This window comes from Agelaius phoeniceus, chromosome 10 (assembly GCF_051311805.1).
Source record: "Agelaius phoeniceus isolate bAgePho1 chromosome 10, bAgePho1.hap1, whole genome shotgun sequence".
NCBI classification, from domain to species: Eukaryota; Metazoa; Chordata; class Aves; order Passeriformes; family Icteridae; genus Agelaius; species Agelaius phoeniceus.
This window is the reverse complement of record NC_135274.1, coordinates 13,636,655-13,664,281: the sequence shown is the minus strand read 5'-3', so window position 1 is coordinate 13,664,281 and position 27,627 is coordinate 13,636,655. Positions and strand designations below refer to the sequence as shown.

Here is a 27,627-nt window from a genome sequence, read left to right as displayed (position 1 = left end):
TTATTATCCCATAAACTTTTAATATGGAAGGCAATAAACAGCCTAACTAGAAAGCTTATTTTTAATTTTAAATTGATTTGTATCCTTTTAAGGACTATGGTTTTAGTGTCCTCTTTAATTTTTACAGTTTATGGTGGATTTTGGTAGTAGAGGTTAATTCCTCTGATATAGAAAAAATAGCATGTGCAATAGCATGTATTTACAAAGATGAATTTTATTGCACAAATGATTAATCTCCTAAACTTTATGATGATAAATATCCAAATAAACTGCAATGAGATAAAGATTATTTCCTAGACTTTCAGAAATTCTTAGAATGATGAGAAATGGGAATGCATTGGTGACGAGTACTTGGTGATGTATGGGAATGCCAACACTTTTCCAAGTGCCACTGAAGCCTCACCAGAGCATCTTGGACTGAAATTCCTGCATAACTAATCAGGGAACAAGGCAATTACAGAAGGAACACTGAAAGAGAAAAAAAAATTAAATGCTATTTAATTAAATGCTATTTCCAGGATAATCTTTTGATTCCTATGAAAATAATTTTATCATGATTTGGAAGGAGGTTATTGACAACACCAGCATTGCAGAGCTGGAATCTTTTCAGGTTGTATTAATAAAAATAAGGAAGAACTCTTCAGAGGATTTAATATCAAATGACATATTTTGGTGCAGGTAATTACCTGTTTAAATCTATTTAACCCTTAACTATGCATTTTGATCCAGTGTCAGAATTCTGATTTGAGTCAACAAGTCCTGGTGTTACACCCTGGGGTTTTTATTCCCATCCCTTTCATTGTGCAGATGCATTCAATGCTTCTGCAAATCAGCCTCATAACTCTAAAGAGCTCTGAGGGATTCTTGTGGCTTTTATTTGTTTATTTGGTTTTATTTTGTTTTATTTTGTTTTCCTGTCCATTCTTTCCAGGAAGAAAATTAATTTTGTTAAACCAGTTAATTTAGAAATGGGCTGGGAAGCTACTGAACTGACAGTTATAGTGTATTGTTACATTTTTTTATTTGAATAAGAAACCATTTTTAATTCTTGGTGATGAATAAATGGCCATAGAATATTATTCTAAGCCAATGTCACAGCTCAGAGGAAACTACAGAGCTAGCTGAGTACCAGCTGACTGAAAATTCCAGTCTGTTTTCTTTGTGAATTCAGGCTAAAGTGATTTGTCACTGATTTTTTGATCAGTCAAGCACAGTTCAGATGTGGAATGATTTTTATTCACCACATTACCTTACACTGTGACATTGTTTAGCAGGCTTTAAACTAAAAATAAAAACCACTTCTTAATATACTGGAAAATAATATCTTAAAGTATTCAGGAAATACTTCAAGTTATTAATTGCAGCATTTTTTAGATACAGTGAGAGAGCTTGGCCATGGTGAGCTGGATTTAGCCTAAGGCTGAACAAGACAAGGTGGCTTTATACCAGTTGTGTCTTTTATGAATTCAAGGCTTTAGAAGAGGACAGTTTGGCTTCCTCACAGCAGGTGCTGTGTAAAAGCAGGTTCAGAGCAGCTCAAATCACATCTGTGGGATTTGAGGAGCTGCACAAGCCACAGACCAGGAGGGACACTTGGCTGCTTCCTACATCTCACAGGGGGATTTCTAAGGACTCTTGGAGGTCATTGGTTTCCAAATGCTGAACAAAGATGATGGCAAACAGGGACAGGTGAAGGCAGGTTTTCAACCCATCAGTTTCAACAAAGTCTAATTTTATTACATAAAAACATATCTGCTTTAACCAACAACTTGATTTAGGACTATTTATTTATTTAGGACTATTTATTTATGACCTAGACAAATACAAAATGGAAAGTATCACATTCATGATTTCTCTCTGCTGCTTTTACTTTTTTGCTTTTTTTTACTTACAAAAACGTAAATAAATGAACCTCAAAGAGTCAAGAAGGAAACTTACTTCTGTGCAAGTGACTTGCATTGGTTCATAAGAAAAATCTCTATGACAATAAAAGCAAGGTACTGTCAAAAACATCTACCAGCTTCTTGCTTCATTGCCACCTCACTTTTCCAAAAGAACATCCCAAAAAAATTCACTCTAACCAGGGTGTAATGCAAGGTATCATTCACTAGAATGCCACAGAAAGGCTCTTTTATGGGCCAGGCAGCTTACCAAGGACATGGGGATGCTCACTGAATCCAGCAACCTCTTTTTTTTGGGTGTTTCTGTTGGTTTTGTCAAGCAAATGAGCAGACAGCCTTATAAATTCTTTTTTATAATGCTCTAGCTGCGCAGATTCTATACAAGAAAAATCTCACATTCTTTAATATTTAAAAACTTCTTATAATACCTTTGCAGACACAAAGATGTCTGTACAGTGAAGGAATTTTGTGCTTTCTCTTTTTGCCAGGGGTACTTTGCCTGTGGGAGGACCACGAGGAGGTAATCTGTGCTCAGTCACTCCTTTAGCCTAAAAATAATTGAAAATGAAATTAGAAAATACTTTTTCAGCTTCTGCAACAATATGAAGGGGTAGAAAAGTAAGACATGGTTTTGTAAATCCTCAACTATTTTGGAGCGCAGGAGTCACAAGTGAACTGGCATATTATTTAAAAAGTGGTTCCTGTAAAAGAGGGGTAGCAAGAGAGCAAAAGAAAATTGAGCATAACAGAGATGGAAGAAGCAGCTTACTGGAACCAATAAATAGTCCATGTAGGATAAATTTAAATTTAGTATATTAATATTAAACTTTATACAACACCATATCTGAATTTCACTTTATTTTCCATTAATCCATTTCCTTTTTTTTTTTTTTTTTTTTGCACAGCCTCTCTGAAAGGGAATTAAACCCCAAAGTAAATAGTTGAATTATTTCTAACCAAATAATTTCTTATTAAGACTCAGGTTTCTAACTAAATTATTTCTTCTTCCCCACTTACTCTAAGTTAGGAGAAAATTTGCTTCAGCTCCAATTACAGGCCTCTGCTTAAGAAAGATCTGTATAATTTTTATACTTGCTGAGACAGCACATTATTGCCTTAGTCTCTGAAATGTCTCTGAGCTCAATTAATATTTTCCAGAATTGTCACCAGTGAATAGGGATTCTCTGTGCTGATTTGAAAGGAGACACAGCAGACACTTGGACACAAACTGAGAAAGTTACCAGTGCTCAGCAAGGCCCATGGAATCAGAACATTTGCAGTAACTGGTGAGATTAAGCTTAGATCAGACGAGTTCCTTCTCCTGGCAAAACAGCTTTCTGCAAGTGAACCTCAAATTTCAGTCCACAGCAACTCCAAGCACCTCTCTGCTCCCCAGTGACTTTTTATATAATCCAACAGGATGGAATATGAAGAGAGGTTTTCCCTAAGGATCAGCATAAATTTCTTTCTGCTTGCTTTCAACCCATTACTTAGGCTTAGAGTACTTCAGGTTATCCTGAACATTTCCACATTACCCAATGATAACAACACCCCAAGTGAGATTTCTGGCTGGAGTTCACTCCTTTTCAGCCATGGTGCAGTCAGGGAGGACAATGTGGCTGCTTGAACCCCCACAGCAAGAAGCCAATCTTTACCAATAGGGTAAAAAATGTGGCAAGAACCAGAAAGATTAAAAAACCCAACAAAGCAATGAACCAACCAACCATCCAACAAATAAACAAACAAATCCACCCCTCCCAGCACCACCAAATCACTTGCAGAATACTTGAGCCTGGAAAAATAACCAACTGGAGTAGACATGCATTCTTCCACGTTTTTATGGAGACAATAAACCAAGAACTGGGTAATATGTTCTGATCATCTGATTTAAGCAGACTCAAAGAACTTGCCTAGTAAAATTACTGCTTTATATAACAGTTGGTTCTTTTTGTTTTGATTAATGACTCTGCTAGTTTCTAGGCAGCGACACTTCCTACAGCTACACTGGAGAAAGCACATTTTTTGGAACTGCTGTTACCTGCCAGTGAGAAAATGGTTGTCCTGCCAGGGCATTTTAGAGAGAGCAATTAAATCTTGCTTTAAAATAGGAAGTGTCTAGTGTTGTTTTTAAACATGTAAGAATTTTTGAGCATCCTGTTCTTGTTTTTTTCCTAATTCAATTGCATTACCAACCATGTGAATCTTCAGACAAGACAAATTGCCTTTGTTTGGAATAAATTTCCTATATAAACACATATTCTCTCCAAATATCTTTGGAAACACTCATACTTCCTCACAACTCCTTTTGGTAGCTCAGACAGCTTTTACAGCTTAATTTTTTTCTTTTTTTTGGGGCTCAGTGCAGTAGAAGCACATTGTGCACATGTCTTTTAGTGTTTAATCTTTTTCATTTACAGAGTTTGGTCACAGAACAAGGACTCAAGAAAACAGAGCTTCATTTCCCAGGCATATAAACCAAAATGGCAGCATTCAGATAAGGAAACTGAAAAGACTTTGACTGTTGCAGAAGCTTGAATGCTGTTGTGACTTTTCCTGTCTAAATCAAGCACAGAAAACTGGCACAGCTACTTTTGATGGAGAGGATGAGCTGCTTTGAAATGTGGTGGAAAAACACAACCCACAACCCACTGCTCCCACTGCTTCAGCTCTCAGGCAGCCTTGCAAACAAGAGTAAGACCAACATCTGCAACCAAGTAAAATCTCCTCATCCAACCTATCTTTCAAAGAAACTGGACTAGGACAGAGGACCATTGGGCTGGAGTTTCAACACCTTTTGAAAGAAATGTCTATAAATTTTTACCTTGTCTTTAAAAAACAGGAAGGATTGGGAAAACCAAACAGCAAATTTTTAGGTCACTCTGCTTTGAATACAAAAATTGGGAACAAAGTCTTTAAAAACTATTTAAGGTATACAGTAGCAAAGAAAGTGCTTTGATTTCCAATTGCCAAACTGCATGGGTAAAAATCTCATAAAAAACTGCATGGGATGAAAAATGCCAAAGTGGTAGTCAGATTTCAAGAGAGCTTCTGCCAGAGATTCATGTTCAGTTGTATGAACTGGACATATGGATTTAGTTATATTAATGTGAGAAGAGTTTGGAGCACAGAAATATTACTTCTGTAAAAAGCCAAGAAATGTAATGCAGAGGGACTAGGCAAAAAAAAATCTTTCAAACTAAGGCAGAAAGTGAAAGAAAAGATCACAGAGTTGTGGGATCTCCTGTCCTGTAATAAAATGAAAGCAAATTTCTCAGAGCATTCATGAATAAATCCAGAATTTAGTGCCACATTTCAAAAATAAATAACATTCTGTGTACATAAAAGGTTAACAGCCAGTCTGCTACTATAAACTTATTTGGTTTTGTTTTTTAAATCCTGTTATTGTGGGTTTTAGTTGTTGGTTTTGCTGTTTCTTGGTTTTGCATTTTTTTCTTTTTAAGAAACTTCCTACTGCAGACACAACCAGGCCAGAGACAACTCTATTAGCACAAAGCACATTCCAGCAAATGCCAAGGGCTGTCTCAGTGAGTACAGGGTGGAGAGGACACAGCCTTCCCACCAGAGAGCCAGCCAATGCTTCAAGAGTTTCCACTGCCAGCTCTGTATCAGCCATGGGGTAGGAGGAGTCCATTTTTCACTTTTAACTTCTTGCTTGCTGAGTTTGCATTTTGACTTTTCTGCTTCGTGCCAACTTTTCCCTCAATTTCACAGCCTCTGGCTGCTGCTGCACCTCAGTGGATGTCTCCTCATGCTCATGCTTCCCAAACTTTCTGGCTCTGGAGGAAGATGAGAGGTTCTCTCTGCCACTTTTCTCTTCTGCAGAACTTACTAAGGCAGTGATTAGTTGCTGTATTAGTTGATTATTGTTCAGATTGGTGCAGGCCAGAAAACACTTTTCTTGGAGACTTAAACTTGGTTAGGATATTATACACCCACTGTTATTCTAATTCCTTACAAAAGATCCTGAGCTGCTTGTTTCAATCTATATGATCTACAGATGCTACCAGAGGATGTAATCAGCTTTCTCCCATATGCTTGGGCTGATCAGAATTAAGAACTCTTTGCTGGTGCCTTTCTTATTTCAATAAACTCATCCAAATTCTCCTTGCAGATAGATCTCTGCTGTATTTCAGTATCAATGGAGCTTAAAAGTAAAAAGGGCAATGTAAACACATTGTTATAAATACATAAAATATTCTGAATGAGAACTTTTCATGCCAGCAACCGAATTAGCTCCATGATCCTCTAGTCATACTGCCTATGTCAGCAAATGCAGTTCCTCAATAATTTCATGCTTGCCTTTTTCCCTGAAATCATGGTCAAAGAACTAATTAAAAATGGTAAAAATATCAGGATCCCAAAAATGGCACTGTAAGACAAATCTGAGAATGAGAAAAACTGGAGCTTTTAAGCTCTCAGATTCCTTGATAACCTCAGCCTGAGGTTCAAAAAAACCATTGTGTTTGATAAGAAATCCTAATGTTTGTCTGTTTTTTTCCTTCTTCATGCATCTGTGGGCTCAGGACTTCTAAAAAAAGATGAAGACTTGAAGACAATCAAACAAACAGGACTGGCAGTGCCCAGCAAAAGGCTGAGGAGCTGTGATGCAGCACAGAAAAACTACAGAGCAAGTTTGAGTGATGACTTTTACCAACTCTATCTTTGACCTTTACTCAGTCTTTTTAATTATTGTGATTTTCTTTCGTTTTATTGTGGTTTTCCAAAATGTGTCTGCACTTTACAAATGCTCTGTTTGCTTCAGTAGAAAGAGTCAAAACAAACAAGCAAAAAAAACCAAGCCAAAAGTACAACCCCAAAGCTGGAAACTGCACATTAGGAGGAGGGATGGCCAAACTCTTATTCCCAGCCCTGTGTTCAGAAGGGAGAAAGCAAACAAAGCTTCTGTGGCCCTTCCTGTGACCCTGCCAGCACAAGCAGAGCCTGTCAGTGTCCACCCACAGCCCAGGACATTCTGGGCAGCCTGGGCTGCACTGAGCCCATGGTCCCTGGGAGCTGCTGGAAAGGCTGCACACACAGGTCTGGGCAGCCTGACCCCAGGAAAGGGCTCATGGTGAAGGGGAAGACAAACTTACAAACTTCTTTCAAACCAGTATTTCTGTATCAACTTAAAAAAAACACCCAAAAACATAGAAAGTTTTTATTATTTTGTTCAGAAGTAAAATGGAGATGGGGACTGAAAAACCCAATTTTTGGTTTCTTTGGTGGAGCATTGCTTTGTGATGTGAAAGCAGCACCTGCCAAAGAGGCTGTCACTCACATGTACAAGTGAGCTGTACTGCAAAACTGAAAAATTAATTAAACCATTGTTTATTCAATTACATGCTCTGTCCCTGCTCTATCTAGATAAACAAGCTGAATAAACTTCTGAAAGCTCTCAGCCTGAAGAGCCTGAATCCTATTATCAGCTGTTAAATTAAACATTTAGAAGGCCACATTTGATGAAAGGATATTTCCAAGGACCTCTGGTACTTCTAAAACAGCACATTAAAAATATTTTGGCATTTTAAAGAAAATTGCCTTGAAATTTTCAAGATCTGAAATGAGTCTACAAATTAACTACTTCCATTTATTTTTTTCCATCAAGTTTTATGTGGTAAAAAATATTTTTTATATAAACCAAGGAGAATCATCTATTAAAGAAGAGATAGTGTATTTGGCTTTGTAATATTTTCTTACCTGAGATCACAGACCATACACCAAAGAGTGTGAAATTCCTCTCTGACTCTCTACAGATCACTGAGACTGGGTGACAATTCAGAGCAGACTACAGAGATCTCACACATTATTCAATGGTGAAAATAAGGAGGAGACTCAAGCCCAGCACCAGGAGCATTTACAATTAAAAGTTGTGAGAGGCAAAGCAGATGTGCTTGAGCACAGGAACCACCTGGCAAGTGTCACTTTACAGTCCTCATGTGCAGAAATGCTTTTCACAAGTGATGAAGTTCACAGCACCACTGGAATCCAATACTTTACTACACGAGAACCTGGCAGCAAGAGCAGCTGCAGGACAGAACTCCATGGGCCAGCTACACCTCTTTGGAGGGGGCAAAAAGAAGCTCATGTATTCAGAGGTTTAAACCAGAATATGATATGCATGTGCCATTGGGATATCCACTGCTTTAGCAGCTTCAGCCATCAGCACTGAAGCCAGTGTTTCAAATTTACCCTTGGCTCTTGGACAGAGACTTTATTAAAAAGCCTAGCCAAGAAGAAATGGTGAGAAAAAATGTTTACCACATAAAATTCCATCTTTCTTTAAGAAGAATCAAACATAAAAGCCTATAGGAGAGTTCTCACCTTAAAACAACAAAACAAGGAAAAAATATTGCCCCTACTGAGTAACAAAACATACATAAAAGAACTTCAGAATTAGATAAAACTACCTACTCTTCCTGAGTAAGCAAAGAGAGTCAGTATGTGAAGTTTTATATTCATTCCACTGCACCCTTGTGTTATTTCTTTATCTGTAAACAAACTCTTATTTTGCACAATGCTGAAAGAAGAACAGCAATTTTCCCCATGAGTGGATAAAGGCCCCAGAATCAGAAATCTGACTCCTCTGTCAGCCTGCTCCCAGTTTGCCTTCATTACTTATGTGATTTTTGCCGTGAGGAAAAACACAGCATCTCTGTCCCAGAAACAGACTGGAGACTGACATGGGAAGGTTCAAGAAGGTTATTTATGCAAAATAACAATTTTCCAGTATAATGCACCCCTTGATTTAACACTGGCTGCAATAATCTTTGCTCAGCAGTGGGAGTGCCAAAGCATCACACTGCTGCTAATGCAGTCTGAAAAAGAAGAGCTGATTTTTGCAGCAGCAATGACAATACAAAGGCATGTCAGGACCCTGAGCCCAGAGTGAGTCACAGCATTTTTCCTCTGTGTCTTGTAACAAGAGGACAGATCCTGCTCATAGCAGAGGTTGGCTTGTTTAGCAGGGGCTTTAGCAGCAGCCTGGGGCTGAGGCAGTGCCAGGGGAGCTGTGTCTGGGCGAGCAGGGAGGTCCCCAGAGCCATCACCGTTCCCAGGTCCCAGTGTGGCAGCACCAGAATCTCACCCTGCACCATCAGGCCCAGGGTCCAAGCTGTATTCAGCACAGGACATTTCCCATCTACAGCTATTCTGTGTTTGAGAGTGAGTGGCTGCAGAGACATGTATGACACCAGTGGGCATTGCACAGCCATTCAAAGGCTCCTGATCGATGTGGGAGGGATGGTGGGTTTGGCACTGGAGTGTCAGGAGGAAAAGGATCATGGGTTAAGCTCAGGTGCACAGAGAGATTTATTCTGATGCTTGAAACTGAGCTCTGCTCAGATTACAGCTCAGACTTCACCCTTTGGTCCTTCTTGAACAGGGCAGTCAGAAATCTGACTTGTGTGATTAACTCATGTTATTAAAGTTTGGAAAAGAAAATAAGTACAAATCAAATGAAAAAGCTCTGGCTGTGAGTGAAACCAAGAATTCAATTGCCACTGTTCTGCAAACTGAGCAACCAGGGCTGTGCCCCCTTGACCCCTGGGCAGTAGCAATGATCTGCACTGGCACTTGAAGGCACTGTAAATCATCTGCCCAGGGCAATATTGTAGACCTCAATAGATCAGATTAGCCCTTACTGTCTTCAGAGTAGATTTACTACGGCACTAATGGGTTTTTAGCCCTTCCATCTCATTCAGTGACACTTCCCCAGGAGTGTTATGCATATTTCTGGATAAATGGCAAACCATGCTGAGCAGTAACTGTTGTGCAGCAGACATGAACTTGGTTTTGCTGGGTCTCTGCAGGTGCACTGCAGAGTTCAACCAACACACACTGACAGCTGTCCTTACCTGGCTAGGGCCTGCCCACTCATCTCAGTCTGATCAGAAGCTGGGCTGCATTTCTGAGAGGCCAAATCTCTTCAGACGTGATGCTCTCTAACTTCCCAGTGGAGTACTGAAGGAAACAAAACACAGAATAGTCATGGATTTCTACCTAAGCAGGTTTGCAGCCCACCTCTATAAAGACTGAAATTTTCACATTAAGACAGGCACAGTACATTGCAGACATGTACTACAAAAAGCTACTAACTTTAAACAAGACCTGTTTTGGAAGGGGGGAAATGCAGTAAGAGAAATTTCACAGACCACCTGCCCAAAACCAGAGAAGCAGTTTCTCTGCTCTACTGCACAACCAGCCTGGCAACCTCAGCATTCTAGAGACACAAAAACTTCTTAAGAGGATGGATTGTTTTCCCCATGTATTTTAGAATCTTAACTGTGTATTTCTTGCAGCTCTGCAGGCTGAGAGGGGCAAAAAGCTTTAATCCAAATATAAAAGTGTGCAAGGAAGTTTGTGTGTTAGCAGCAGAGCAGTTTGCCAAGGCTGCAGGAGTGAGGCTCCAGCAGGAGGCAGGGGCTCAGAGCTGCCTGCCCAGGCTGCTGTGCCACAGCCTCCACAGCTGGCCCTGGAGCCTGCAGGGCCAGCTTTATCCTCAATGCTTTGTAGGTTGCTGCTCACCTCCTTCCCATGCTCCATTACTTTTTGAAATAATCTGGTTTCCACACAATGCCGTGGAACAATATTGATCCAGTGGTGATGGGTATTTTTCCAAAGGGGTAACCTTTGGGATTCTTCTGGGTCTCAAATAACCTTTATCACTACCAGAGCAGCATAAAGAAGGGTTTATGATACAGGCTACTGACCTATTTTTGATATTTGTTTCTACAGAATGACATTTTCTTTTCCTCTATTTATTCCAACTATTCTCAAAGCATTGCACTAGAGATGAAAATAAAAATGGATGATGATAACTATAAAAGAAGATATGGCATCCCTAATTTCCATAAAGTGAAAAGAGTTAACTTTTTAGTCATTTCCAAAAGAAGAAAATCTTTCCTCTTCTATTCCAACTCTGACTGCTCTAAAAGACAGGGGAGAAGGAAAACAGCAGGCAATGGATATAAGCATCTACCTATTCTCTTCAATCTACTGTCTGGGCATTCATTTAAATGTCAGGCTTGTTCTTTGCAATAGGTGCCAAATTGCTTTTGTTGATTTTATCAGTAGATCTTATACTGTCTATATATGAATGTGTTTTTTTCATAACCAATGTTTAAAGAAAGAGCAGAAGTGTCCTATGTGCACATTCAGCTTTCTGAAGATGAAAAATATTACTTTTGTTCTTGAGGAGTTTTACCTTACTCTATTTGAGGTCAGTCCAATCCTCCTCTTTATAACTCCACTATAATCTTGGAGAGCTTAAAAGAACTCTTCAACTCTTTTAACTATTCCCTTGTGATTGAACTTCCATATAACCTGTTATTTTCTTGAGTTTGCTTTTTTATTTTCACAAAGGATTCTGAAATAAACCCCTGCCCAAAGCCCCTGCATGAACATCATTGAAAAGACAACCAAAGTTGACCCCAATAACATTTACTTCTGTGGTTTGTATGGCCCAAAGAATCCTTACTTAGGAATTGACTTTTTTCTGTTTGATAACAATTGCAGCACATCCAGAGACTGCATCTATCAAACAGCCTCATCTGAAAAAATAATTATAAAACATCAAAATACTTAGCAAAATAATGCATTTATACAACTTGTCTATCGTTTACAGAACAACACGAGAGAAGTGACAAAATATTTCATTACTTTCTTATCTCTGGTCCTTTAAACTTTTCTTGAGGTTGATCTTTGCCCTGTGGCATGGGAAGCTTCCTGTTGGGAGTTAGTTATGAGCAGGCTTTTGAATGCTGGTGCCAGTCAGGGCTTTCAGCATCAGTCCCTGCTCCTGACCACCCTCCCAGCACTTTCTGTGCCACAGCCTCACTGCCCCTCCTGCAACACCAGAACTCAGAGAGGCTCCAGTTACTCCAGGATCTCTTTTGAATAACCTATCATATCAACATATTCCAATAATCTCTCTGAGAGACCCTCCCCAGGGCTGACTGCAGCACACAGACAAAGCTACAAAATCATCCCTGGCTCAATTTAAGCTGCCAACACTGACTCAACTCAAAGCTGGGGGTGTCTTAGTTAAATTTGCACTGTCTGGCCATGAATTATGGCTACATTTCTCTGTCTTTGCTGTTCAATTCAAGTGCTCCAGTTTGATGTAGAACAGGGCAGAAGGAGGCAGTGATCCATAAGAGCATTTAAGCACTTCCTCAGTTTACAGTCCCTGCCCTCTTCCATTGGAGTTAATGTTACACCTCTCCCTATTGGAACTTAGGGGTGTGACTTTGTCAGTTGTGCTTTACCTTGAGTTTAAATAGTTTTGACAACTCCTTCAATGCTCAAGGGAATTGACAGAGAATGTTAACACCCAGCCACAAAATCCAGCCTGCTCTGCATGGTAGTTTTGAATACAAAGACACAGCAAAGAGTTTAGAGGGGTCTTGATTTGAGCAGAATCCTCTCAGAAGGAAATACAAGAGATCAGAGTCCAACACTTTTCACCTCCCCATATCCATCCTAACCCCACATTGTTTTTGTTTTGCAGTCTAACACATCACAGTTGGCTCTGTTGGCTGATGGAATGTCACTGTAATGCTCTGAGACAAGTGCTGGTGTGTAAGTTATGGAGATGAGAGTGTGTAGGCAAGCCCTCATTAGCCTTAACTAATGATCCTCTAACAAAGTCACACACAATTGAGAGGAGCACAAGTTACTGAAGCCTTGAGGCTTATTGCACTGGGTTTGCAGAGAAAGGTTTTTTGTTTGTTTTGTTCTGATTGAGTGAAACTATTCTCTGCCTTCCTTGCTTTGTAAGAGGCCACAGTCCCTGAGTATGTTCCTAAACTCAGCTGTGGTTTCTGGGAGACCTGGCTTTTATGTGGAACAGAAGCCAGATTTGCCTGGGAGTGATCTGAGGTGCAGTCTCACTGTGCTGCAGCAGTAATGAAACAAGGTGATCCTGCAGAGATATACAGGTGTTCTCTTCTGAATATATGAGTGGCAGCCCCCAAAAGCTAAATGAACTAGGTTTTTGTGCTCTGAAAAACAACCAGTCCCCTGCAGACCTCAGGGAAAGCCCAGCTGAGCTTTGGTTTCTGTGGATGCTGGGAAACACAACAGGTTACAGGGAGGGAGAGCACTGTGGAAAGCTGGCAGGAGCCACTCTCCTCTTATGGAGATTGTTTCCCCTTCATTTCATGCTTAGTTACAGAGATCTCTTCTCAGTGCTTCCTTAGGGAGCAGTTTTTTCCTTAGATACAGTGATTTTCTCTACTTTCCCATTCAAGAAGTGACCTCTACGAGGGGAGGATTGTAGCTATTTAATATTTGCATTTTATGATTACATGCTTTTTTAATTCCTTTTTAAAAAATTCCTTCCAGAAATCAATGGGTCAGGAAGAATAGAGGGAGCAGCATCTTTTCTCAAAAGCTGCCGAGCCAGCTCAGGGTAAGAAGCTCCAGGAGATTTCAGGGGCAGAGAAGCCAAGCTGGAAGCTCTTTCCATTGTTTCCAGAGTTCATACAGTTTGTCTAAGCAGGTCTCCTTCAAAGCTCTGCTTCAATATGTCCAGGGCTGTAAAGAGCTGGCCAGGCATGGAAGGCTGCAAAGCATTTCCAGGGAACTCTGTCATGGCAATGAAAGCACAGAAAAGCTAATGATGGCTCATAAAATCACTATTTTCAAAAGGAGCAAAAGTGAGAGGCCTCATGGAGTAGGATTTGAGTACAAGAGAGCTGGACACAATTTCCAGCTTCAGCAGGTGGGAATTCACTTAACCCATCTCCCAGTCTGTGCCTCCACCCATACACTGGGGATGTAAATTCTACTTTCTTGGATTTTTTTGTTACTAGCATGACTAACATTGCTAATTTACTGATTGCTATTCCTCAGAAGCACTGAGAAAAGGAGCTTAACTCTTTGAACCTTCCCAGAAATCCAACCTCCCTTCCCCTCCAGCTTCAGTTTGAAGCCTTGTGGTGAGCAGGAGCCATCTCAGGGTGGTGGGGAATTCTCTCTGCTTTACTCATCCTCAGCACAGCAGGAGGAAAGAGCCAGTTCCCTGCTGAGCACGTGGGGATGTGTGAGGAGAGCATGCACCTTCCTCTTTCTGTCTTATTAAATTAGAGTTACACACCTAAAATAATAATAATTTTCCTGCCAAAACACACTTGCTTTTCCCTAAGTATGGCAATAACATTCTGACCATGGGGGAGTAAGAACACTGGAGGGCTCTGAGGGAACAAGCATGAGCACTTCAGAGCATAAGTTTATGCACAAAATGAGCCACCTGCAGAAAGCTGGATGACTTAGCACTAACCAGTGGATGTGTAGAATGATTAGGGTAAAACACTGCCAGCATACATGGAATAACATACCGAGTAAACCACACACCAGCATAAATAAATGAGACTTCAACATTAATAAAGTACATAAAGAAGAGTACCTCTAGCATTAGCAGGCAAATGCTATGTTCAATCTGGATTTCATTGAGGATTCATTTCACAGTTTGAGTTAGAAAACTAATCCTGACATCTCATCTTGATTGAGTGACATTTTCTTGGTGCGTTCCTTTATGTGACTGGAAAATTATATATTTTAGTTAAAAATCCTTCCTAATCAAGACAGTTTGTAGTAGAAAAGAAGGGGAATTTAAAATAAAGTTTATTCTTGGAACAGTGGCTCTCACTGAAAGATCCTTCAGTGCCCCACACTTTAAACCATTGATGAAACCACAAGGTAGATCATGGAACAGCTGGGGTGACATCCTGCTCTAAGGAACTGTTCCTGTAAACATTCACCAGTGGGCACTGAGCCCAGAGTGTGAAAAGTACAGGAAAACTGTCCCCTGCATCCCCCATATTCCTGGTATGGCAAAATGTACAATTTTACTAAAGTTACTGGGAAATATTCCTTACAAATACATAAACTAAAAAAGAAATGCTAAAATCTTCCTTTCAAGGGGTGAGGGGAATAAATACAGTATCTGGCTGTCAAATCAAAAAGCCATAAAATCTGAATGGAATTATAAATTGCCTGTTTTTAGCCATCATCCCCTTGTTTTACAAACCAACAGAACTGCAACATGATGTGAAAGTTGCAAAAGGGCCAGAACAAAACTGAATTCCAGCTCTCCAGTAGCTTCAGTCTGGGATGGAGGAAGGCTCCTGGTGAGGACACACCTCCCTAGGCTAGCAAAGAGCTCCACTTGCTGGCAGATGCAGCCCCGAGTTATTTCTTCCCACTTCATTAACCACAGCAGAAATAAACAGCCATAAATCAATTGCCCAGCCCATCAAGCCAGAATCAAAGAATTCTATTGTTTCAGTGTACTCAGTGACAGCTCATGTACTTTCACATATATTTCCTGGTCTGCACTGCAACTTTGAACAGGTACAGGGACAAAATGGAAAGTGGTTCTTAGGCAAGGTGGAGAAAAGGCTGAAGAATGATCCCAGACCAGAGTCCTCCCATCAACAGCTCTTGGCTGAGCTCCAGAACAAAAGTGAGGAAGGGAGGCTCTGACAACACCAGTTCTTTCTGGGAACCCCAGACCATTCCAGTCTGGTACACTGACATTTTGTGGTGAGACAATTGACTCAGATTATTCATAATCTCCCTATGCTTTGCTATATTTTACTGCTAATATACACAAGTTATAGGGGTTTTTTTCTGAAGGTAGCATAATGCTGCATAAAAAGATGCTGCTCTCTATAATTTTTTTTTTTTAAATGGCCTTTCTGAGTATTCTCCCACATCTTTATCATTCATTATAACATTATTCTTTTCACCTTTACAGCAAAGTTGAATATGGCTGGTAATTTTTGCCCACAGTTCTTGAAAAGCACCTCATCAGCATTCACTCACGTGGATAAAATTACATTTCATGGTGTACAAAAGGTAATTTTGCACAAAATGAATGATCTAAAACTATTTTTTCTGTATGCCAGAAGTGTATACATATATGTATTATATACATATATATACACTAGTCTTCATATTAATTTAATTTAAAAAATTAAGTTGCTTTTCAAATAGCTGGTAGATCCCGTGGAATAACACAGTGACAGGGGACTATAGCACTTTTCTAGAAAGGAGATAAGAATGAAAAATGTTCAGGAGAAACAGAACAAGGACCAGAGATGACCCAAAATATTATAAAGGGCACTTTGATTGCAAAGTATTTACATACCATCAACTCAAATTACAAAAAGTAAATACAAAAACCTTGGCAGCAAGGTTTCTGTGGTGGGTTTGACCAAGATTGCTAGGAAGACACTCTGATTTTTTTTCAGTTAGCCATCTAAATTGATTTGAGGGGTTTTTTGTGGGTTTTTCTTTTTTTTTTTTTTCTTTTTTTTTTTTTTTTTTTTTTTTTTTTTTTTTTTTTTTTGTGGCAAGGTTTTTCAGTCAATTAGTGAAGGACAGATTGTGACACATTGCCAATACTTCCACAGCAGTGGAATCTCTGTCCTTTAACTCCATGCAGACATCCCAACAAGCAGATTATCCTGACTGAGACATTGGAGCAGCAGTGCTCTCAGTGCCAGGAAACCTTCAATGTGGAGATGTTTGTACACCAGCAGCAGTGGGAAGGGTTCAGCAATCTCTGCTCCTGCCCTGCTGGGCACTGCTCCTTCCCAAGGAGCCCCTTTGGGGGACTGCCTGCAGGTCTCCACCATCATGGCCTGTCTTGTCTCTCAGAGGATTTCAGATTTGACTTTTCACATTCTCACTATGCCTGAGATCAGAATCAATGCACACAGGGGGAAGGGAGTGGTATCCCTGTTGTTTGGCAATTCTAGCACAAATGGAAACCCAAATTTCTGGTGCCTCAAGTGGCTTCTGACATAAAACACTTGCTTTCTAAAAAGAGTTTTCAAGGAAACATGCCTTTAGGAGTTAATTTAAGACCGAATCAGTGCATGCAGAAACTCCTGCTGCATTGCTCAGTTCTAAGGAAGAACTCGTTTGAAGGAGAGAAAGTACAATAATTCTGCAGCTTTCTCCACAGACAGAAGCATGCTGGCAAGATAATAAGCAAAAACATGAGATAGATAAGCTTCCTTTATTTGTAGACAGTGAATTGGGAGGCAAGTTCAAATCTTTTTCCCTACCAAATATTACACAAATGGCCTCTAGAGGGATCCAGGTTATTGCTTTTCTGTTGAAATCCCTTAAGCTTGGTTGTCATTTTTACTGGGTTGTTTTTTTTTTCTTTCCCCTCTGTTACTTTTCAACTAGTGAATCATTCATCTAGAAATAATGATGCAAACAACTTGCATTTAAACCACAGAGTTCATGAACAGGATAAAGGCTTTTGAAAATGAAGAATTAAAAAAACTGGAGGGCAAGGTTCACATTCAGTAGAAGTCCAGGCTCAAACAAATCAGCTCTCAGCTGATGACATTCAATAAAAAATATAATTCCAAAGAAATGCTTAGGCATTCAGCTGCCTATGTGAAATGCAGCTGAACTGGTGAATCTGCAGAGTTAGGTTAGGAATGTGGTAAGAATTGGGCTCAAGTTTCTGCAGAATGAGTCAGTATTTCCCACTTGAGCTCCTAGAGTTCTCATGAAAAAAGTATATTGCTTCCAAGTGAATGTATCTGGCTGGGGCTTTGTTTGCCTGAATGATTTCACCTAGTTAGAATTTTCACAGCTAAGTTTTTAGTAAAGCAGGAGTCCCAAGTTAAAAAAAGAGCAAGAATTTAATTCTATGATGTCTATATTCTACACACTCTATATTCTGGATTCACCAAATAATGGGTATAACAGGCAGCATCAAGCCAGCTTCAAAATTCAGTCTACAAGCTTTTTTTCCTGAATGTGCACTTCACATGTAATCAAATGCAAATAAAGGAGATGTACTGACCTTAGGAATGTGGAAATGACTCTGTGTACAGGTATGAAGGGAAGTCAAAGACATGTTTCCACTCTGCAGCTTTGTTTTCAAGCTCATATTCTGCAAAAAGAGCATTTTCAGGAATCCTCAGGCACCCATAAGAATCTTTGAATTCAAAATATTTGAAGGTACTATCCTTCTATTTGGTGGAATTGTTGTTTGGCTTGTGCAAATCAAGATGGAGAGTACAGGAGATAGGAGAAAGGTTATGCCCAGGCCTCATTGTTTTGGAAAACACAATCCTGCCAGTGGAGATGCCTTGCTGAAAGTGCACCCTGGAATCAGACTCCATTGCAGTTTGTGTCATAGAGCACCACACAAAGCCAGTCTCCAGTCTGGTTCACTGAATTTAAAGTTTCCTTGTATTCCTTCTGTTAGTGCACGGATGGCACCTCAACACAAGCCTTTTGTGCACAGGCCTTTGGCTCAGCTACAGGAGGTGCTGCTCACAAACACTGAACACAGACCCAGACCCATAAAAATATTTGCTGTTCCTGATGTGCCTTGTTCCAGCCTATAAAGTGCAGATAATTCATCTTCTCCCAGACAACAATTTTGTGAAAAATATTCATTAGTAACGGCAGGAGTTCAGCTGAGTGACTAAACCACAAACTTAGCAAAACTCAACAAATTAAACCAGGCTTTAGATAAAAGAGGAAGACATAACCTTTCTTTGGTGACACCAATGAGAGCTTTTGTTGCCAGCTCAAAAGGAATTTTGTGTAGTTAAAATATCCTACTGCTGAGTTTTGGTTTGAATTTTGGTTTGCAATGAAAAGAACAAAAATTGCATTAAAAATGCCAAGGTAAAATAGGGCAAAGTTGCCTTATGCTTTACTGTGAACTTCTGGGAAAATTAGAAATGTTACAGAATTAAAGGTTCAAGCTTCTTCCTGAGGGGAAAACAAGAAAACAAACAACCACAAACTGGGGTCTAAACTAACATTTCTTATTTCACCAAGTCAGCTGCTAGCTGAATCACTTCATTCCACCTTCTGTCCTTTAGTAATCCAGACCAAAAAATACCTCTTGAACCTAAGAACTTCAAAATTATTATTACAGTATTTCAACAAAAAATAATTTAAAGTGTTTTTTTTAATTAATGGATTGAAAAATAATCCATTTCTAAAATGGAATTGTTCCATTCATTGTACAACTTGTTATTCCCACATAAATTTTTCTCTTCCCGTAATTTTTTGATATTTTCTATAAAAACAAACACAATTAGTTTTCCTCTAGCTGGAATTCACAGAAATATGGTTAGGTTTCTGTGGCATGGTTTTTGTTGGCTTTTTTACTCTCTGGAACTTGAATCTACATTTCTAAGAATTATCTAATGCATTATTTACAACTATATGGTGCTCTTAAATGGTTTGATAAGCAAATTCTACCTATTCCCATTCCACTGCATTTTCTCTCAAGACCCCAGCAGGAAAATAATGGGTTTTATGTGATTATTTTTTACTAATAAACTCTACCTAATGAGGTTCTCTAGTGAGACTTATCTTATGGGTTGAGGCTACCTGTCAAAACAACATCAAATAAAACCCAAAAAACAAATTAAACCCAAAAACCAAAATAAAACAACCCAACAAAAACAAACAAAACCCCAAACAAAACATAACAAAACTCCCCCAAAAAACCCCAAATGAAACAAAACAAAAATCCCAAGTAGCCAAAAAACCACAAACACACAAAAACAACAACAAAAACCCCTCCCAAAACCAAAAAACAACAATTCAGAAAAAAAAAACCCAAAAAACCCCCAAAAAAACCCAAAAACAAGACAGAAGGGAAGGAACCCTCAGCTATTGAAAGGAGGATTTCTGCATGGAAAATAACAGCACGGTGTTCATGGAAGGCTACCAAGAACACTGCCCGAGGTTTTTGCTGCTTTAGCGCAGTTCACCTTGCAGGGGGCCTGGAATTCCAGTGATGCTGGGGCTGTGCTGTGTCAGCTCAGAGCCCCTGGATGCCACTCAAGGCAGTTCTGTTTATCAGCCCCAGTGGCTCTATCCCAGGGGTAAAGCTGCTGGACTTCTGTCACCACAGCCCAGCACTAATCCCCCTGGCTGGAGGAAAGAGAGGATATCAGAGCACACCTGTTTAGGGGAAAAAACAACCCAAACCTTCAAGGTATTGTTGTGTATTCTCCAACCTGCGAACATGGAAAGAAAACGAAAGGAAAAATTACTGCTGCTATTGATTTGATATTCAAATAGTGATGTCATTGAACAGGGAATAGAAGAACCAGATAAGGAATTTATGGGAACATAAATTCCTCTCCAAACTCAGAGTACACCCACTACAATTTTTAGTAGCACATCTGCTAATGAAACTCTAAATGCTTTGAACAGCAAGAACTAGTGGTGCTTGTCCTTAATTTTTGGAAAAATCCATTGGCTTGTTCAGTTTTGGTTCAGTATTTGATATGCACTGTTACACAAGTTTAAAAAGAAAACAACTTCACAAGATTGCATGAAAAGAGACAAACATTTCTTTTAGTGTTCTTTCACTTAGCAGTAGTACTTCTGGTAATTAAAGAAAGTATGTGTTACACTTTTGAAAACATGAGAAGCCATTCATACATTCTTCTTTACACATGAATATTGTTAGTAGCTCTGGTTGTTGGATGAAGCCTCTAGGAAGCAGGTGCTCACTTTTTGCAATATTTCAGCATATCTGCTCCTTTGCCTAGATTCTTTTACCTTTTCACTGCCCATTTCGTCTCCTTACCTGTTCTTTGTCACAGATTTTCCATCTCTAGATGAAACATGAGCAAAGCAAAAGTGAGTAAAAAAGCTGCAATTTTAAACTGCAATCAAGCCTGAGCATAGAACCTTTCAGCAGGAGTCTAAGGTTGGTTTGTGATGGATGTAAATAATGCACAGAAGATGACCTTTCCCATTTACAGGAACTCTGTTCCTCAGATCTTTAACTAGATTCTGCCATGGAGTATAAAAATATCCATCTGAGAAGAAATTCTCTTCCTATTTTTGATTTTTTTCCATGATCTTGGACTGACCTGGTGTTGCAACCAATAAATTTCCATTGTCACTTTTTATCCACAAAACAGATGAAGTCAGAATGTGTCACGGGGTGTAGATGACCAAATTGTTTCTTTCAAATTTCGTGTCAAGCCCTAAAAAAGCCACAGTACTTCTTTGATATCCACACATATTTTGGATTTGCCAAACAAGGAACTGGGCTGACATTTGAAGAATAGGGTTTAACTTCAGACATTCAGTTTGATCACAGCAGAAACACAGGAAATTTTTCATTAGGAAGTTGGCACATGAATAATTGCTTAGAGAAACTTCAAATGTAGAACTCCAGTGACTGCTTTTTTACTCCTGTTTCTAACATTGCTTTAAACAGCCTTCTAGCTAATCACAAGCATCCCTTTGCTCCCCTGCAAAGGGAGCACTAACACACGTGAGCAGAAACATTTATGGTCAACTTTTAAGTTTGTTGTCAACCAGCTCAACCTATGTAAGTCTGTCTTACACCTTGTAGTCCACAACCAGAACCCTCTATGGCTTTCTGCTTTTAGCATTACTTAAAATGTTTTTTTTTTTTTTCTTGTTTCTTTGTTTTAGTGAAACAATATTCTGTGTCTTCTCTCTTCCCATAGCCAGCTTTGGCATAGCTCAACACTTTCCCAAAAAATGTACAAGAGCCTGGAAACAAAAAACCCTGAATTTTTTTTGTACTTGAGAATTTGGCTTAGACAAGTACAATTATAATAATAATATAAATTATTCTCTTTCAATTGCACTAAATTTGTAAGCAGGCTTCCCTATTCATGAAATTTATTTATTCTGATATGACTTTTTCTAGTCAAGTAATTTCAGTTTTACAATGTTGGAAACAAAAAATGATTTAGGCCTCCAGCCTCCTGCTAAGGCTTACCTGCCTCCTTGACACCAAAATTCTCACTTTAGTAGAATAGTGGAATTTAAGAAAGAAGGAAAATGTGCCACATAAAGTGATGTAAAACCTCCTTCTCTGTGCAATAAGTTGTTTCACTCAAGGAGAACAAGTCAACCTGAAAGTATTTCGGGTTGAAATAGTACCTGTCACACACATTTGTGATTTACCATCATGTTTTCCTCTATTCTCAGGATACTGGGTGATTTCTTGCACAACTCCTTGAATAAGAACGCATTGAAATCTTCATTGCACTACATTTTCCATTTCACCTGCTGACATTTTGTTTTCTTTGGCTTTTGTTTTATCAGGAGAACAAGAGACAGCATCTAGTAGATAAATTTCCACTTCCTAGGGAGGAATAGAAAGGTTTTTTTCCTAAGGAGTGTTCATGGAATTTTTCTGGAATATAAGGAAGCCCCAGGAAAACATTCTTCTTGATTTAAATAAGTGTTGTGATCAGAACAGCAGCCTTGGCAATTTCCATTTCATTCCAGCCCCAAGCAGCTGTGATTCTGGAAAACCTGCATGGGAATTGAATTCAGAGAATTTGCCTGACCCTGTTATTTGGGTCAGATGGATGTGAAAATAGGACCTGTTATTTTTACATTGCATAGAAGAAAAAATTACTTTTTCTTCCCTACAGCACAGCAAATGTTTGAGAAGGTACACTACCTCTCCCTCTTCTAACTGGCTGTATATTTCCTTAAATTTGTAGAAATAGCTTGCACAAAGATCTGTTAGACTTCAGTTTAAATGAGTCAATTGCTTCAAAAGCAGGAGAATTAGACAAGCACACACTGGGACAGAGGGAGGGGCAAGAATGAGGAGAATCCCCTTAAAATCAACACTGCTCAACAACTGATGGGCTCAGAACTAAACCTGCCAAATTTTATTGCTTAAATTTCAAGAACCTGATTCAGATAAGATATTTTCTATAGCCTCTAAATGATTGCAAAACTACATTTGCACTGGCTTGTAGGCAAGGCATTTCAATTTCTTGTAATCAAGCTAGACTTTAGAAAACAATAAACTTGCATCAAGTAACAGGGATTGAGAAGCAGGTTTTTCCTAATGACTAAGTCATAAAAAGTGCATGGGAGCATATAAAACCTTCAAGCTAGTCAATATACCAACCAAAACAACAAAAATGAGCTGCTTAAAAATACTGTGAACAAAGTAGAATGTTGAACACTGAATTCAAAATAAAGAGATTTCATTCTTTCCTTCAGTGAGACAACAGACAAATTTCAAGAGTGTTTTCTGTGAAGGAGTGACTTCATGTCACTAACATGCATTATGATAATAAAACAAAAACAAGTAAAGGAATATTATTTTATTAGGCAAAGCTAAAGCAATATAGCTACCCAAATGCCACATGGCTTTTTGACACATTCCCTGGCATGAACAAGTGCATTGTTTTCTCTTTCTATAATGTACAACCTACATGTGCACACATTGTATCTGGCAATTCAGCTAGACATGTTTTCCTAATTAAAAAAGCTCACTTGATTTTTAATCTGTTCATAGAGGATGTAAGGATTCCTGCAGTTCTGCATTGTTGTATTTGCCTGACACAACAGCAGTTTGACCCTTAATATTGCAATGGAAAAGGCTGCTGTAAAATTTTATATACTCAGGGCTACATCTGCAGCTATACTACTTTATTGTTAATATTATTGCTCACAAGGCAGCATAAAGAGAATTATTCTCAGCAGAAATATTTGCATGTGTTTATTTTTAGCTCCTGAACAGATGAATACATCAGCAGGGATTGCTGCTGAGGTTGTTTCACTGACATCAATCAATTCTTGTCAGATGACAAAGCATCATGACCAAATGAAGCACCAGTGCAACCAATGGCTTTGATGGGTAGATGTAAATTTAGTAACAAAAGACATGATGCTGCAGCACTTGCAAATGCTGCACAGAAAATACTTTAGTTCTTACTCTTGAATAGTGGATAAGAACATTACATGGCTTCTATATCTTTTATTAAGCATTTACCTGAATCTCTGTGGTTTCTACTTTTTCCTAAGTCAGCATTTTTAATTTAAAGAGGTCATCTGAATTCCTCCTCTAGGTGATATGATTTACCCTCAGGAGCTGTTTGCATTTTTATTATCTTCTAAAATTATACTGAAAAAACGTGTCCAACCTGAGTTTGAACCACTGCCTCGAAACTAAACTTAGCCACTTGAACTGCCTATAACTGGGATTTTAAAATTACCCAGTTCCTCCTGCCATAATAGCACTGCTCACTTGGGTGCCCACAAAAATAAACAGAACATTCTTAATTAGCTCATCTGAAAGAAGTGCCTCCTAAGCCTGTCTTTCCAAGCTCTGTTTATAATTGTGGAGTTGTCATCCTAAGGGGAAAAAAGTGTAACTCTTTTCATGCTTCTACTACACACTCTCAAGCTAATGAGTTTGCACTTGGATTTATTAATTAACATGTTTTATATTCTTTGTATAAAAAACTTGCCCAAGACTCTGTTAGTCAGGATATAATATGTGAAGATTTAATGTCTTTAATTGTCTAAAAGACCATGGTGAGCAACATAGGTCCATATCTTGATGAATTTTGGATGCTGCTGCAATTCCCACTGAAAAGGGGTTATTTTAAGCAATCACACTGATTACCTCTACTTATATATATATATAACTTGAGAGAGAAACCTGTAATTCTAAATTCCTTTTAGTATTAAGGTAAATCACTATCCAAGTTTTAATTGCATGACTCGAGAACATCTATTTCTCCATTAAAGAACATTTTTGTTTTTCAAGACAAAAAGAAAGTTTTAAAATTAAGACACTTGAGATGCAGGAAAAAAGGTCATGTAGATAAGCTCTTCATACCTTTTTAATAAATAAAATATCTTTGAAAATGTGCCTTCAAAAAATGTGCCATTTTCAAAACGTAACACAAATCATACTGGTTGAAGATCAAATAAATTTTCTGGATGTCAATACACCTTGGTTCATACTGTCACAGTAGAAACAACAGCATTAGATATGAAATGTACATAATCTCATGTGGTCATGGGCTAGATGAGCTGTAAATGGTATATGGAGATGGAAAACCCCAGAAAACCTAGTGCTGCTTTGGAAATGGGCACTGTTGCCAGCACTCTAACACAGGGAGTTAGAATAAGACAGGTGCACATGTCTCATTTATAAATATGAGTTTTGGCAGGGTCTAAACACTCTCTTCATTAAAGTGAGTGAGAACTGTCTCCACTGAATTTAAAGAACTTAGTGAATTTCAGAGATGGGTTGGAGTAAATAATTGAATTTAAGACTTCAGCTATTGCCTCTTTTCCAAATGTCTGGTTTAAGGTCTTTGTTAACCTTATAAGTGCATTCAAGAGGATTGCAAATGAAAAAAGAACAATGTTCATGGAATGTTTGAAATAAGCACATATTTCTTAGCTGTTCTCCAATGTTAAAAATAAAACCCATTACAAGTAGTTCCGAAGGGAGAAAAAGAAACTAAGCATGATAAATATGCTTTTGCCAGTCTGCTTTCTTTCTCTGTGATGTGATGATTTCTCATAGAAATAATGTGCCTGAAAAGCCATATCTGTGTAGCCTTGCATTTGATCAGTTTGATTGTTGCAGCATTACACCTGAAGGCTGATCAATATCAAATTACCTTGAACACAGCCAAGTCTACAGCACAGCTGGGCCGTGGTATTGTGTTCAAGGTAAAGACATAATCTGCAAGCACAAATGAATTGCCTTTCTCATCTGCCACCTCAACACTGAACTTGTACTTTATTCTAATATGTGCCTTCAAATTTTGCCCTGTTATTTCAGAAAAAAAGAAATATAAATCACAGACCTGCTTCAACGTTGTCCTATAACATCAATGGCACATGACTGAAGTAGTCTTATTTTCCATAAATGATGTTCATACCTGTCTGAGGCATTAGTAAGAGCAGCTCACCAGCTCACACTTGGGCACTGAAGGCACATCTCTGGATGTGCATTTGGCAGTTGCACATCAATTTGCCCAAAGGTAGACTGGATGTACACCAAATTTTTCCAATACTAATTCAGTTGGTTTAGCACTTCTCATCTGGATATTCCAAACCAAATTTTAACTGAAACTGATGCAAAATTGCAGGAAACTCAGTGTGGGCTTCCCACACAACTCAGGGAGGTTATTTTAGGCAGTCCCTGCTGTCAGCCCCCACAATAACTGTGTTTAAGAATATTCCAGATATAAACACAGTCTTAAAAGAAATTTTTTACTGCTTTGCTAGAGTTTGGGTGTTCTGTATTTCACAGGACTAAGGCCATCATAGATATATTTAATTATCTTGTCTCAGATTCAACTGTGTTATTAAGACAGACCTAGCAAGCTCTTGCTGATAGAAAAATCCATGGGTGATAGTTCCAGTCACTTGCTTTTTGCATATCTGCTTCACAGGAAACAACAGTGTCATACTGGAGTTTGACACAGTCATAGACAAACAGACTTCCTGCTACAATCCTAGATGATACAAACATGCCCTGAATATAAAAATTGAAATTCTAGTTATTCAAACAAGAGCTCTTCCAAAACCTGAGATTACATCTGGAGGGAAGACTGATTTATAATTAATTATGATTTAATGATTCATAATCAGTCCTCATCCTTTTTAAAACCCTACTAAAAATAGAAAATTACCTAATATTCAGGATTACTATGCACAAATACATTATTTGGTTTCCTATTCTCCCTCCTTCTCACTCCCCCCTTTCTGATTATGAAAATGTTGCACCATTAGGAGTGCAGGCTATCAAAGCCTTGGAGCCCAGAACAAATTGTTACAGACTCCAGCCTTCTAAAACGCCTACCATTGTTAAATTTAAAAAGTCAGAAGTGTTCCCCTTGTTGGCTGAAGTTTATCCCATCAAACTGGATGTTCTGGAAGGTGAAGGTTAAGCTTTGCTCTTGGTGATGTGGAGTCATTGCTCTTAGGAGAGACACGTGCCATAAGCTGACCTCTGCAAGTGTCTGTGTTCTGTAGGAGTAGGATGGTCAGCAGAGAGAGCAGAGGGGGGTTCTCCCCAGCTGAAGATTCAGATTTCTAGTAAGGTTTGAAATAACACCTCTATCCTACATAACAGCTACTCCCAAGCTGGGGTTTCAGGTATCAGATTTTTTTCCAAAGATTTAGCTTGCCAGGACACTTGATACAGATGTGAATCTCAAAAAGTCTCTGAAGAAACAGATTACCTTCTCTGGATCCACATGAGAAATATTGCACTCCTCCAAAAGTTACATATTGCCCATCAAAGGCTGTGCAGTGTGCACAGTCCCTGGCAGCTACACAGAATATATGTATTATTTTATTATATAACACCACCTCTTCCCAATACTCAAGCTTTAAAAATGAGAGTGACCTCTCCCAAACCATCATCTAATTTCTGTGTATCTTGCCCTGTATTTTCATATCACTATTTCTGCTCTGCACTTTGTTAATATGAGGATTTAATAAAGATCCTAGGTGAGGCTGGCCAATGTAGATATTTCTTATGGTATATTTCATTCCACAGATTAAATAAATAAATGGAAATAGGGCCTGGAGTTGTCAATGAGGTGACTGAAGCCTGCTATTGTGATTAAGGTGTTTTTCTTCCTCAAGCAACCTGGAGTTTGTTATACACAAGTCAAGCTACAAATCAGTAGATATTGGATGACTCAAAAGCTATGGAGAACATAAAATTATGTGGCTTCAGCTTAAAGAATCACAAGCAGAGAGAAATTAGTGATGGAAGGCTTATTAAGCTGTCTAGTTCAATGTCTGCCAAGATGGGAATATTCCCTGGAATGTATTTTACAGCACGTTATCAGAAATTGTTTCCATATGAGATTCTGCTCTGGAAAGAGCCTATAAAAGTGGTCTGGTACAGTACCAT

At 38.8% G+C, this 27,627-nt stretch overlaps 1 long non-coding RNA gene across 1 annotated transcript; it reads right to left on the bottom strand.

Moving 5' to 3' along the window:
* Positions 1-387: 387 nt before the first annotated feature.
* On the bottom strand, positions 388-9,881 carry LOC143694845 (uncharacterized). Its single transcript, XR_013183570.1, has 3 exons — positions 9,776-9,881; positions 2,330-2,449; positions 388-468 (listed from the first exon to the last, which is right to left on the bottom strand). It is a non-coding gene; the product is annotated as an uncharacterized LOC143694845 (long non-coding RNA).
* Positions 9,882-27,627: the final 17,746 nt, after the last annotated feature.